General features: G+C 44.5%; 1 protein-coding gene across 8 annotated transcripts in view; it reads left to right on the top strand.

Moving 5' to 3' along the window:
- The window catches only part of TBL1X (transducin beta like 1 X-linked), a 223168-nt gene that overhangs the window by 76694 nt on the left and 132499 nt on the right, over positions 1-13975 (top strand). For 7 of the 8 annotated variants that reach the window (XM_058535402.1, XM_058535403.1, XM_058535401.1 and 4 more), the window contains exon 2: positions 7820-7893. The exons of the other annotated variant lie outside the window; for it this stretch is intronic. The gene's annotated coding sequence lies outside the window, so the exon portion shown is untranslated. The remainder of the gene's footprint in view (positions 1-7819; positions 7894-13975) is intronic. 8 annotated transcript variants of the gene reach the window in all.

Genomic DNA, 13975 nt, shown 5'->3' on the forward strand with positions numbered 1-13975 from the left:
TTCTGTCAAAGGGCACAAGGCTGGGGAATGTGAAACCAGATAGATGAGCTTGCTAATAGCCCTGGCAGAAGATGGGGAGTGGAGCCAGACAGACGCCGTGGTGTTTATGAGGCAGATGTAGACAGATTGGAGAGGTATTCGTTAGTTGAATTGCCAAGGCTTGCTGGTGATGGAAAACCCCTCATCTGTGGTCGTCCCACCTCCTCTTGACCTCAGATAACACGCACACCACTCTTCATCTCGACTCCTTCCACTAGCCAATTCCCATGGAATTATCTTGTTCTTCTTGAGGCGCCTGTAGTAGGGGGCTGACCTGTGCGTTGTAGGATGTGTAACAGCGGCCCTAATCTCTACCCACTACATGCCAGGAACAGCCCTCCCCCATTTGTGGGAACCTAAAGTGTTCCTAGAGATTGCCAAATGTCTCTTGGGGAGGACACAGTCACCTCTTGTTGAGAAACACTGGTCTAAAGGCTTGGGCGCAGGACTGGCCCTCAGTGTAAACTGGAACAGAATTCCCAATGGCCCACCACCTCCTAGTTGTTGAATTTGACACTTAAAAATAGACGTCCATTTTTGGAAAAGGCTAGAGTTTAAAAGTCATTTTGAAGGCATCCATTTCCGAAGGGATACAGATCAGAAAGTTGGAGAACTTCGGTCTCTGCCTTACAAGAGTTCTTCAGTGTCTTTCAGTCTAGTGAAACTCCCGTGTATTTGTGTAAGAGCGTTGGGTTTTTGAGTTTTAGGTTTTTAATTTTTATTTTTATTGAGGACATCTTCCTGATGTCCTAAATATGGAGGTGACACTTGAAGAAGCACTTCGGTTTGTGAATAGGAATGTGTGTGTGTGTTTTAATACTCAGTTCTTGAGTGAGCTGATCATTGACATTGGTGTCCTAGATTTTGAAGTATTTGTGTAAGCAAATAGTTGGATTTAATGGTTTCACAAAAAGGATTTGCTTGCCATATTGTTAAATGAAATTGAAGACAGTGCAATTGACCTTTCCAGGTGAGGGGGGAGTAGGATGTGTTTTTATACATGATACAAACTGAAATGAGAACAGCAGGACCATGTGTTCAGAAACTTGGATCATAATTTCAGTGGATAAATAATGTGCTTGACACTTAGATTTAAAATTATGCCTAATGTTCATTGCAAAATGTGGAGACAGTGCTCTGGGAGATGAGGAAGAGATTAATTAGGATTCTTTTCTACCTCATGATGCGCCGTGTCATCTTATAAACAAGAAACTGATTAGTAGCATGTGAGTGAGCATGTGAGTAGCATTATCTTTATACAATTTGGTATTGTATCTGTGGGGAGAAATTCAAATTGCTGTTGATTGACGATTTACTGAATAAGAAATATTGTGTTATCTTAATACTTTAATATATCATTTTTAAATGTAATTCTTTTTCTCTCACTAAAGATTAGTTTTATGGCACTAAATAAAATTTAATCTGTCACTCTAATTTAAAAAATAATAAATGCTTAGAAAGAAATATTGTGTGGCTGATAGCATATTGAAATTTGCTGTGGGTTTGGTTTTTTTCATTGATATTAGCTCTAGGTGGATTATATAATTATGAGCCCAGTTGGGTCATGTTATTGCCTTATCTCATACCAGATTTTCATGTGACAAATCATATTTTGGTTTTTCTATGTGGAATTTATTTGGCATTTCATGGTGTGAGTTGGGAAAGTGGTTCTCGTTTGTGACGTATGGCGTAGGGTTGACTCTACCGGCGTGGGGTGATGGGTAGATGATATATGTGTCTGGGCATTCATATACATCAATACGAGTTTAGGAGTATTGGTTTGGCAGTTCTACAAACATGAAATAGTTGTTATTGGCGTCATAATACATGAAGGAAGAAATCAGGTTTATATAAGTGTCTTGTTTACTGTCTCTTTTTCTCCTTATTTGCATAGCTCATACTTTTACCCTTAAGTTGTAAAACCTACAAGCACAATAAAATGTCATATTTTGTGGAATGAATGGATATTAAATGTCTTACCTGAAGAACAGATGAAGAAAATTTGTTCCCATTGATCCTTAAATAGAAAGTGAATGATTGTCCCTGAATATTTATTTCCCTTAGCTACAGCACTAGTATGTTTATTTTTCTTCAGAGTTGATTAAAAATAGTGCCTTTTTTTGGTCTTCATCCTGCTCCTTATTTGTTTAAACGCCTTTTACATGCCTGCTGTATTCTGGGCGCTAAGCTTTTTTTTTTTTTAAAGATTTTATTTATTTATTTTCCCCTCAAAGCCCCAGTGAATAGTTGTATGTCATAGCTGCACATCCTTCTAGTTGCTGTATGTGGGACACGGCCTTAGCATGGCCGGAGAAGCGGTGTGTTGGTGCACGTCTGGGATCCGAACCCGGGCCGCCAGCAGCAGAGCGTGAGCACTTAACCGCTAAGCCACAGGGCTGGCCCCTGGGCACTAAGCTTTAATGAAGTTGGTTCCCAGTGATTCAGATGAAACAGTAGGCTCCTTGGCTTTGTGGGGGCAGGCGGGGCAGAGGACTTTGACAGTTGGGTTTTGTTCTGTTTTCCGTCTCAGTCATTGTTAATGGAATGTCTGGATAACAATTTGTTAGGTTTGTGACATTTGTTGAGTGAGTAAATGAATGAATGAATGCACAGAGATGCCCGGTATGCCTTTCTAGTTTCTGTCTCCTAGAGCACCCAATTTACAGAAGTGAGGTTTCCTCCCAAGGCTTGTGGAAAGAAATGTGTTCCTTGCCCAAATGTGATGGTCTTGGAGTAAAACATTACTACATGAAGGCTCATCATCATGTCATTTTAGAATATTAGGGATAAAGGTAGTATTTAAGCACTTTCCTGGATTTAAAGAAAAGTTCTATGAAGGATCTGGAATCAGAATGACATCAGATTTCTTAACACCACCACTGAAAGTTGGAAAACAGACTGACCATAGAATTCTATGAAAATAAATTTTCAGGGCCCGGCCCAATGGCATAGTGGTTAAGTTCGGCACACTCTGCTTTGGCAGCCCAGGGTTCGTGGGTTTGGATCCCAGGTGGGGACCTACACCACTTGGCAAGCCATGCTGTGGTGGCAACCCTCATACAAAATAGAGGAAGACTGGCACAGATGTTAGCTCAGGGCCAATCTTCCTCAAGCAAAAAGAGGAGGATTGGCAACAGGTGTTGGCTGAGGGCCAGTCTTCCTCACCAAAATAAGTAAATAAATTTTCACTCAGAATTTTGTAGTCCTTCCTCCACTAATTGTTAATTAAGGATAGAATAAGTTATTTGTACGTATTCAGGATATCAGTAAAATTTAGCTTTCACATTACACGTCTCAGGAAACTACTGGTGAATGTCTCCTGCCAAAATAAGAGAGTAGACCAAGAAAGAGGGAGATTTGGGATCCCAGAATCAGAGAGAGATGGAAGGAATTCTTGGGATGTTGGTGTGGTTTCAGGGCTCTACAGCAGGCCTAATGCTGACAAGTACAGAGTGGAGCAGAGACAAGAAATTTCAGAAGGAAGATCTGGTGTGTATGTACTGGGGGGGTGGGGTGGAGGTGGAAAGACACGGAACTGACAGCTTATCGGAGTGTTTTGATTATGTGAAAAATTGAATTGAAAGACTGTAGAGAACGTTGGAAGAATTACCAAAGAAAACTAAGGAAATAAAAACAGAGGCAACTAGTAACTCCAGGAGAACAGAAAAGTTGTGTATGGAGGGAATCATAATCATGCTATACTGCTTCTCAGCAGTACCCATTCCATTGTCAAAATAATATGTGTAGACTATAGATTTAACCAAAAACTGTTATACTCTTGGGAAAATGTGGGAGAGTAAGCACAGGATTGGCGATGGGAATTTAAAAAACCCCAAATCCTCATCTATATGTGAGAAAATCAAGTAAGTAATATCTAAAGTTGAGAGGAAATATTATAAGCAGGTTATTTGGAAACATGGAAGTCAATAGCAGGGAACACTGCCAATAATAAAAACAGTTCTAAGATTTGAAAGTGGTTGCTTTTGGAAGTAGAATTGGGGATAGGTGGTGCCAAAAAGCTTGTTATTAAAAAGAGGCGTGTTTTGCCTCACCTATACTTTACTTTTTCAAACTTTGAAGAGAATAAAAATGATTTGGAAAATGAAAGTATATAGGATATACTTCCTGTAAAATTATAGCAATTTTAGTATGGTCCACCTTGGCAGTATTGATATTTGGACCAGATAATGCTTTGTTAAGGGGGGGCTGTTCTGTGTGCTGTAGGATGTTCAGCAGCGTCCTGGCCTCACTAGATGCCAGTAGCATTCTTCCTCCAGTCCTGACAACTAAAAATGTCTCTGGTGCCCCCAGTGTCCTCTTGGGGGCAAAATCAGCCCCACTTGAGAACCCCTGCTTTAAAGGATTTAAAATCTGTTATTGAGTGAATCATCTCAATATATAAACATGCTGTGCAGTATTGGTAGTGCAGCAACAACAGCTTCATCACACAGAACTTGAACCCCGTAGCAAATGAAGTGGTTCAGAATTCTCTGGCTCCCCCTGCCAGGACCTGTCTTGGCCCCTGGCTCTGGGCCCGGTTAATTCAGGGCTCACTATAAAAAAAAAAAAAGGACTCAGGAGGAAACCGTGGCTTCTCTGTCGTGCTCCATGGCTTCTGAAAACATATTTTGGATTTTTCACGTCGCTTTCATGATGGTACAACTTACGTTTCTCCGGAGTGCAAATGTTAATCATTATGGCAACTTTGGAAGAGTATTGCACCCTTTGGATGGATTTCTGTGCTCACTTGGCTGCAGGACGGATAGCTATACACATTCCTCCTCTCTCCCCCTCCTCCAATAGTCGTGTCGCAAGTTCTCGGTTCAGTTGGTTGGGAGTGTTTTCCCTTCGAATCTACAAAGGAAGTCAACAGGAAAATGGTTCCTCAGATTTTTTGATGTGGGTGAAACCTCATAAATAATTTAATACCCTCATTTCACAGCTGAGAAGTCTCTGGTCCAGAGAGAGTTTCTTATAATTAATTAGGAGCAAAGTGGGGCCTGTAACTCTGCTTTTTTTTTTTTTTAAGTTTTTCGTTTTTTAATACAATGTGTGTGCTCAGTAATGCTGTTTAATGAAGACAGAATGGGGCAGTGAAATGGATCAGGTGTCTGGCAAGTTTTGAGAACATTTTCATAGTTAAGGGTTCTGAGCATTGTCTGCTGGGGGTATGACCCCTTGTAATCTTAGAGAAAATGAAAAAGAGGCGGGCAGTGTATTATCTAATATCTTTTCATGAGGTGTTCCATTACCCCAGTCCCTGGTGGTCCAGACTGTACCCCTGTGGGGGATGGGGGGTCTAGGATGATGCAGGAGCAAGTCACAAAGGAAAGGCTCTGGTCTCCTCGTCTCCCAGATCTTGTCATGGGGGCGCTCTTTGAGCCAGCATGCACCACCACCACGGCTGTTCTTTCTCTGGTGGCCAAAAGAGTGACATGGGTCCATACCAGTCAGGTGTGGAGCTCCTTCTTGGTCATTCCCTGCATCCTGCCTGCCCCGTCCCCTCCCCTGAGATGGGTCCCCCACCCCGACATGGTTCAGCAGATAGAGCATTACCTGCTGGCCCACCAAGGGGGCCCCTGGTTCCTGCTTGGCTGGATCTCTGCGGGTCATCCAGTTTTGGAGTCGCCCCTGCTGGGAGTGTGCCGTCTGCAGGGCCATCTTGCCCAGGTGGCCCCTTCTTCCGTTGCTGGACAGAGCAGCCCCATTCTGCCCACCGACCAGCCTTCCGGTATTCTCCTTGTCAGCATCCTCTTTCCTGAGTGCCAGGAGAGCATCACCTGGCATTTTTAGAAACCTCGGAGCCCTCTGCTGGTCCCTGTTGGTTGCCTCCAGCACCACTCAAGCGACAGCCACTTTTTCTTCCTCCTTGCCTGACTTCATGGGCCAACAGGTTTGCTGTCTCCTCCATGAAGCCTCTCTAGATTTTCTTCCACACAACGAGCATGGGCAGAGAAGACAACGTGATTCCTTGTCATCGGCTGTCTTCCTTGTCATCTGTTTGTCAGCAACAGTTATTTGCTAATTGCTCCTTGATTTTTTGAGAGGCACCTGTCACTAGAAGCCGGGGCCACCACCCCATTCTGAATTTCCTCCTGCCTTGCCCCACACTCCTCTGCCTCACCGGCCAGCTCCTCCTTCTCTAGGGTTTGATTCTCAGCTTACGGTCTTCAGACCAGTGGTTCTGAATAGGGCGATTGTACCCTCCAGGGGACACTTGGCAATGTCTGGGGTCAGTTTTGGTTGTCACAATGGGGTGGGGGATGGATTTCTGCTGGCATCTAGTGGGTAGAGCCCAGGGATGCTGCTTAGCATCCTGCAGTGCGCACAGCAGCCCCACAGCAGAAAATTATCTGATCTAAAATGTCAGCGGTGCTGAGGATGAGGAACCCTGCTTTAGACGCTCCCATGCAGGCCCACGCTTTAAAGATCACACTTATAGGATGACTCCCAGACTTAGCTCTCTAACCGTGACCCTTCCCGCTTGCTCAGGCTTGTGTATTTAACTACCTAGTTAACAGTCCACTTGGAGGTGGAATGGGCATTTCAGAGCAAACACATAAAAAGTCTTGATTTCTCCTCTCCTCAGCCTTCCTGCATCCCAGCCAATGGCACCCCCTTCCAAGTTGTTGCTCAAGCCTGATCCTAGATGCCGTCCGTAGTTCTCTTCTTTTCCCCGTCCCCATCACACATCCCACTCCACCGCGAGTCCTCTGGAGCTCACCACCAGAGTGTGTAGAACCCTGTCCCTTCTCTCCATTGCATCTCTCGTCTTCCCTGCTAGAAACCCGCGAGCCACCAGTTTCTCTACTGAGCAGGAGCCTCTCTGGGTTTTGTTCTAAGTGCGATGGGAGCCCCTGAAGGGTTTTTAAGTAGAAGGACGATCAGATTTTCTTTTCTCATTAAGTCTGGTGCTGGGTGAGGAATAGTGTGTAGCGAGTGGGGCATGCGTAGGATCGAGTGGGGCATGCGTAGGATCAAACTCGTTTCCAGGGCCTGCTGCCACTCACTTCTGCCGCCCAGCCCGTTGGCTTTCCTCCCTCTCGCCGAGGTCATTCTCACCACAGGACATTTGCACGTGTGCTGTGCCAGCAGCCTGCCTCTCTTGCCCCCATTCAGGCACTCCCTCCTTAGAGAGCTCTGCCCCAGCCCCCAGTGTAAAGTACTCCTTGCCCCTAGTCGCTTTCTATTTTGACTTCCGTTATTTCTCTCGTCTTAAATGATCTAGTGTGCATTTGCCTCCTAGGTTTTTGTCTCTGCTCTTCCCTCACCAGGTCCCACCATCTCACTGCCAGGATGGATTAGTCCACAAGATCAGAGACCTTAAGCGTCCCTAATGCCAGAGCAGCAAAAATTTCTGTTTTCCCCAAGACTGAACGAGTACTTGTTATCAGTGAAAATTTGCTCAGTTAGATTGAATCTAGAAATACCGGTGTTTTCACCTGGCGGGCTTTAGAATGGCAGAGAAAAATGTGTCTATTGTGAGAGCAGAGTGGATTTTTCAGTTATTGCAATTCCCTGGTGATGTGATGATAATCAGTTCTGAGATGATGAAAGTTTTGAGTGGATTTGTGTAAACAGTCTCATTGCATATGCTTTAAACAGGGATGTAGGCCTGAAATTCACCAGTGATGGTTGTCTGCTGTCTGACGTGGCTATTGCTTCAGCTTCGTGATACCCCTCATTCCGATATCTGCCTGCTTATGGAGTGGTCCAGAATATCCTTCAGGATTTTTCCACTGACATTTTTTGCCTTACTTTGGATATTTTTCGTTAACAGGTAACTGAAGATAGAAAACAGGCCTAAAAATAAGCCCTGGAAGGAAGAAGGGACTTGCCTACGTTTGGCTTTGAGTAAGTGGAATTGTAATTTATTACGTGATGAATATCCTGTCAACCTCTCCATGTTTTCTGTGCTTACAAATTAAATATTACTGTACTGGCTCTGTGTACTGGAAACAGTGATTTCTCAGGATCTCTTGTAATAGGTGGTTTTGCTAGCAAAAGCTGTATATTTGCATCAGCACCTCATAATAAACTTCTTTTTTATTTAGCTTCTGAAGGTCAGAAATTTTAGGAAAGAGAAATGGAGATGCTTGTTCAACTGTATGCTTTCTGGAGAAGCATTGTGTCTGCTCTTATCTCCCATATACATTTGAGGTACTTATTTTTCCTCAGAAGGCTGATTTCTAACAAACAAACAAACAAAGGTTTCTGCTTTTTGGTCTGTTACTGGCTCCCTTTCCTCAGAATGTTTGGGAAATGACAGGCAGCTGTGTAATGACTTGTCGCCCAGCCAGAATTTTCCATAAAAACCGAGTTTGGCACCATCCTGAGGCAGCATGGCCTGTGATGTAGGCCCCCGGGGAGGCATTTTCCTTCCTTCTGAGCCCTACATAGACTGTTCTCAGGGTAGGGAGAGTCCAGACTCACCTGGAATGGGACCTTCTGGGGTCTGGAGCCGCCATATTGGCTGTTCTATTTCACCCAGTTACAATGAGGCCTGATTCTCACCTGAATTAAGTGCATCCTTTTCAGACCGCTTTGTATGCAAAATCTTCCATTTCTGGCATGACCATTCTTTGAATCTGTTACTTCTGGAGCACTGTGCAGTATACAGAGATGTGTGAGGTATGTCTTGGTTTTGAGGGTAAGGCATTACAGACGTACCAGAAGTGGGGGCGGGCACAAAGCCATGGTGTGGATGGGTGTCCTTTGGATGGTGCAGACCTTTCCTGCTGTGGAATTCCCAGGAGGGGTCTACCAGCATGTGTGGAGCAGCCGAGGAAGGCTGGACCTTCCTCTTGGAAGGGAGACTTGAGTTGGGTTTGGTGGTAGGTGGGATTTTGATACATGTTGAAGAAATGTATTCTAGATGGAGGACTCTATGGCCAAAGGTGAGGAGCCAGGAATAAGAAGGTTTTTTTTTTGTTTTTTTAAGGGAAAAGTTGATAAACCAGTTTGGTGGAACGGAGGGAGGGTGGTGATGGGGAAGCAGAAAAGGCATAAGGAAAAGGCAAGGACTTTGAACTTGACCTGCCTACACAATGCCCAATGGAGACTTTGATTCTGATTCTCTTAGCATTAGAGCTGCCATCTCTGTCTACCTGGACACACCTGAGGGATAAATCCCCATCGTTAATGGAGGGGCAACGTGTAGTTTGAAAGCGCACCAAAGCTGACTCATAATCAACCCCCAGGGGTGAGGAAAGAATAATAAATGATGACCAAATGCTTGTGTAATGCTTACTGTGTCCCAGACACTGCCATTTTTTGGTAACAACTTTACTGAGATGTGATTCACATAGCTGACAGTTAACCCATTTGAAGTGTACAATTCAGTGGTGTTTAGTGTATTCACAATGTTGTGCAACCATCACCACAATGGATTTTAAAACATCTCATCACTCCCTGAAGAATCTCATACCCATTAATAGTCACACCCCATTCCTGCCTCCCCCAGCCCCTGACAACCACCAATCTGCTTTCAGTTTCTACGGATTTGCCCATTCTGGAAGTTTCATATGAATGGAATTATACAATACGTGTTCTTCGTGACTGGCTTTGTTTTACTCAGCATCATGTTTTTAGGGTTCATCAGGTTGTAGCATGTCAGCACTTCATTCCTTTCTTTTGCCAAATACTATTCCATTGTGTGAATAGACCACATTCTGTTTATCCATTCATCAATCACTGTTATTTTTGAAGCCTCTATTTTGAAATAATGTTAGACTACAAGAAACAAGAAGTTGCAAAAATAGTACAGTGAGTTCCAGAGTCCCCTCCCCCACCTTCCCCCAGTAGTAACATATTACAAGGAGATACTGCGTCATCAAGAAAATGGACATTGGCAGACCTTATCAGGATTTCACAGTTTTTACATGCACTTTTGTGTGTATATATGAGTGTGTATGTCTGTGCGTGCACGTGTGCAGTTGTATGAAATGTTATCACATGTATAGATTCGTGCAACCACCACCATCATCTTTTGCAGAACTGTTCTGTCACCACAAGGAAAGCTCCTCATGCTGCTCTTTTATGGTCACCCTCTCCACCTCCTAGTGACCACTGGGTCCTCCATCTCTAAAATTTTGTTCTTTCAAGAATGTTACGTAAATGGAATCACACAGCATGTGGCCTTTTGAGACTGCCTTTATTCGCTTAGTGTAAAAAGCCCTTGAGATCCATCCAAGTTGTGTGTGTCAACAGCTTGTGCCTTTTTAATACTGAGTAGTGTCCCCACTGTGGATGTACCAGAGTTTATCCATTGACTCGGTTGAAGGGCGTTTGGGATCTTTCCAGTTTTGGGCTGTTATTACAAGTAGAGCTGCTGTGAACATCCGTGCACAGGTTTTGGTGCGAACCAGACGCTGTGTTAAGTCCCCACTTATTCCCCATGCAGCCCGGTGAGGTCAGTGCCTTGGTGGCCTCCATTGTCCAGACAAGGAATCTCAGGCACAGCGAGGCTGTGAGCCTCCCGGGGTCGCGGGGGAGCCCGCAGTGGGAACCCGCAGTGGTGGCTGACTCCCGCGTGTGTTCACTCCATCCCTTTGTTGGCCGAAGCCCGCTGAAGCCGTGGTGTTCAGAAGGTGCAGCGATCGTGCTGGACTTCTTTGCCTTTGGCACCCTGTTCAGGAGAGAGAGTTCTGGCCGAGCAGATATGGAGAGCGAGCTCGCCCTGGGCAAACAGGAGCGTGAACAGCATAGCCTAGGCCCTGAGCCGGGCTGCTGGGGATGAATTCCTTTCGTGGACTTCACTGGCGGGGACAAATAAAAACAGACCCGCCACGTAGGGAGCAAAGCCGGTCGTCCTCTTGAGCTGCTTCCTCTTTTAAAGACGCCTGCGTCTGATGGAGAGAAGGAGAGTCAAGTGAAGGAGGCAGCTTCCAGGCCCCTTCACAACGGGGAACTCAGAAGGCCCTTGAGATGCTGTCAGCTTTCAGCGTGGTTGAAGTCAAAATCAAGGGTCTCTTGGGTACTCACCCATTTTATTGCTGCAGGGAACCACCTGGCTGCCCTCAGCAGAGGCCAGCTGTCCATCCACGCTGTCTCCGGGAACTGCCTTCAAGGGGCCCGGTTGTTTCCATCGGGGGTTTAGCTCATAAGCAGTGCAAGGTGGAGTGCCCTTTGTTCCCACGTCGGTGTTGCCGTCAACACGAGGACAGAGGACGGAGAGGAACGAGGGCCGACTTCGGGTCCGATAGCTCTTGCTTCGCCTTCTGCTTCCATCTCCTGCACCTTCTAGGACTTCTAGGAAGTTAAGTTAGCTCCTCTGAGCTCAGTCTCCTCTTCTGTACAACGGGGAGTTAATCTCCACTTCATAATGTTTTAGTACGACGTGAGAAATCGTCTGAGCGCATTGTTGAGTCAGTGCGTGTTTCTGGTCTGTCTCCTCGTTCTTCTCCCACCTCCCCTTTTTGTTCACAGCCTGGAAGTGATTGAGAACCCCGAAATACACAGTGTTGTCTTTGGGGCTCGGTTCTCTTTGTCTAGTGCGTTGTGTGTGTGCGTGTGTATGTGTTGCTTGTTCTAAGCACTTGCCTTCTGCTTTCTCATTTGTCTCTGATTACTCTTCTTTTTGGGGTCTAAGTAACTGGGATAGGTGGCCAGTTCTCACCAGTTCCTTTTTATTCGTAAAATCCCAGAAAAGCACAAATGATGGATCATTTAGTAGTTGTAGTCCAAAGGCGCCATGCCTCTGAGGGAAGTGGTGCCCTGGAGCCTGAAGGGTTGCCCAGTAGAGTAGATTAGAACTGGACGTTGTAATAAGGACGACACAGTTGACTGTCAACTGGACAGTCCGCCATGTTAACGACCAAACTGGTTGCAGGAGGTTTTCATACTAAGTTGGTAAGGGTGGCGCCCAGAGTGCAGGCCTGGGTGCAGTGGGGTAGAGTGAGCTGTCGCTAATCGGTGTCCCATCAAAAGCGCTAAAGCTTCACGGGCGCCCTTGGAACCGGAGCTTGTTGATTTAGAGACGTGAAGGCCACGTGGATAATCCGGTAGAACAATTGCTTCTTGTGGTCTCCAGCTGATGAAAGGTCCTTGATGAAGGGTTGTTTGATAACGTAATTCAGCCCTTTTTTCCTCCCTTCCAGTCTGCGGTTCAGGTTTATTCAATGTTCTTTTCTTTCAAACAACACTTGTCTTCAGCTGCTTTATCGAATACTCAGAACACGCACGTGGAGCCACACAAACACTCCCTCCAGGTTGTCAGGAAAGCTGCTTTCTCTCGAGAAGCTGGGCGTGCCTTTCCTCACCAACATAGCCGGCTGGGAGAGGGATGGCGGTAGCGACGGGCTTCTCTGCCCCTCTAACGGATGGAAGGTCTAGTGAATTTCTTCATGATAGAATTTGACTCAAATGGACGTTAATTATGTGCTTGACTAATTAAATTCAAGAATAAACTCTTGAAATTGGCTATTGATTCTGGTTGTAAAATGATGAAAGAATTCCTTCGTTTCTGACATTTTTCACCACTTCTGGCTCTTATACCAAATCAAAGTGTGTTGTTTTTCTTAACGTTTCCTTTTGGTTTTCTTTATAAACACGGGCAGTTCCCAAATATCTCTTTCTCGGTTTGGGATAGTGGTTCTCAATGGGGGCTGTTTTTTCCCCGAGGGGACACTTGGCAAAGTCTAGAGACATATTGGATTGTCACAACTGGAGAGAGAGAGAGTGTGTGTGTGTGTGTGTGTGTGTGTGAGAGAGAGAGAGATCTCGGCATCTAGAGGGTGGAGGCCAGGGATGCTGCTAAACATCATACAATGCACGGGACAGCCTCCCCCGCTCCCTCCCACACCAAAGAATTATCTGGCCCCAAATGTCAGTAGTATTGAGGTTGGCTGGTTTGAAATATGGCCAAAAACTTTGAGCATATAGACTATTGCCCTCCATCTTCTTTCATAGGAGTTTAGTGTCTGCCGGTATTGGCTATGAAGCACCACGGTAAGGAATTATACACTTTTGGTCCTCCTACAGTGACTCTAATACTCAAGTTTGGAAAAGAGTAAGGCTATACACATAGATTTCTGTTCCTAAATTATGTTTTTCTTTGCATTGAGAAATATATTTTTGACAACATAACCATATATGTAATTCATAAGCATCAATTCAGTTTAACTTCATTTAATTTATAGTCTATTAAAAAGGAAAATAATTTGTATAATTTGCTTTTTTTATGGTCAGTAGTAATTCTGAATTTTACTACTTAGAATAATTATGGGATTCTCCAAATTTCCCACCTTTACAAGACACCCATATGCACAACTAGCAAATTTTTAAAGGAACCCCCAACATGAAAATAGTCCCACATGAAAAGATGGTAACTGAAAGATCGTGCCTTACTTAAAATACCTGTTTTAAGTCAGAGTTACAAAAGATTCTTTTTTATTGTGATAAAATGTACATAACATTCAATTTACTGTGTTAACCAGTTTTAAGTGTACAGTTCAGTGTCATTAAGTATGTTCACATTGTTCTGCAACCATCACCACCATCCATGTGTAGAACTTTTTTATTCTTCCCAAACTAGAATTCTATCCCCACTAAACAACAGCTCCCCATTCCCCTCTCCCCCAGCTCCTGGCACCCACCATTTCACTTTCTATCTCTATGAAATTGACTACTCTAGGTACCTAATACAAAAATCATACAGTATTTGTCTTTTTGTGTCTGGGTTATTTCACTCAGTATAATGTCTTCATGGTTCGTCCGTGTTGTAGCATGTGTCAGATTCTTCTTCCTTTTTAAGGCTGAATAATATTCCACTGTGTGTATAGACCACATTTTGTTTATCCATTCATCCATTGATGGATAGTTAAGTGGTTTACAGAGAAACATTTTAAAGTTGGATCCATTATGTCTGGCTTGTGACTACTGTTTAGACGTAGAAAATGGTTCCAGTTGGCATGTCGTGAAATCATGTTGTAGCCAC

The sequence above is a fragment of the Diceros bicornis genome, chromosome X (genome assembly GCF_020826845.1).
Source record: "Diceros bicornis minor isolate mBicDic1 chromosome X, mDicBic1.mat.cur, whole genome shotgun sequence".
NCBI classification, from domain to species: Eukaryota; Metazoa; Chordata; class Mammalia; order Perissodactyla; family Rhinocerotidae; genus Diceros; species Diceros bicornis.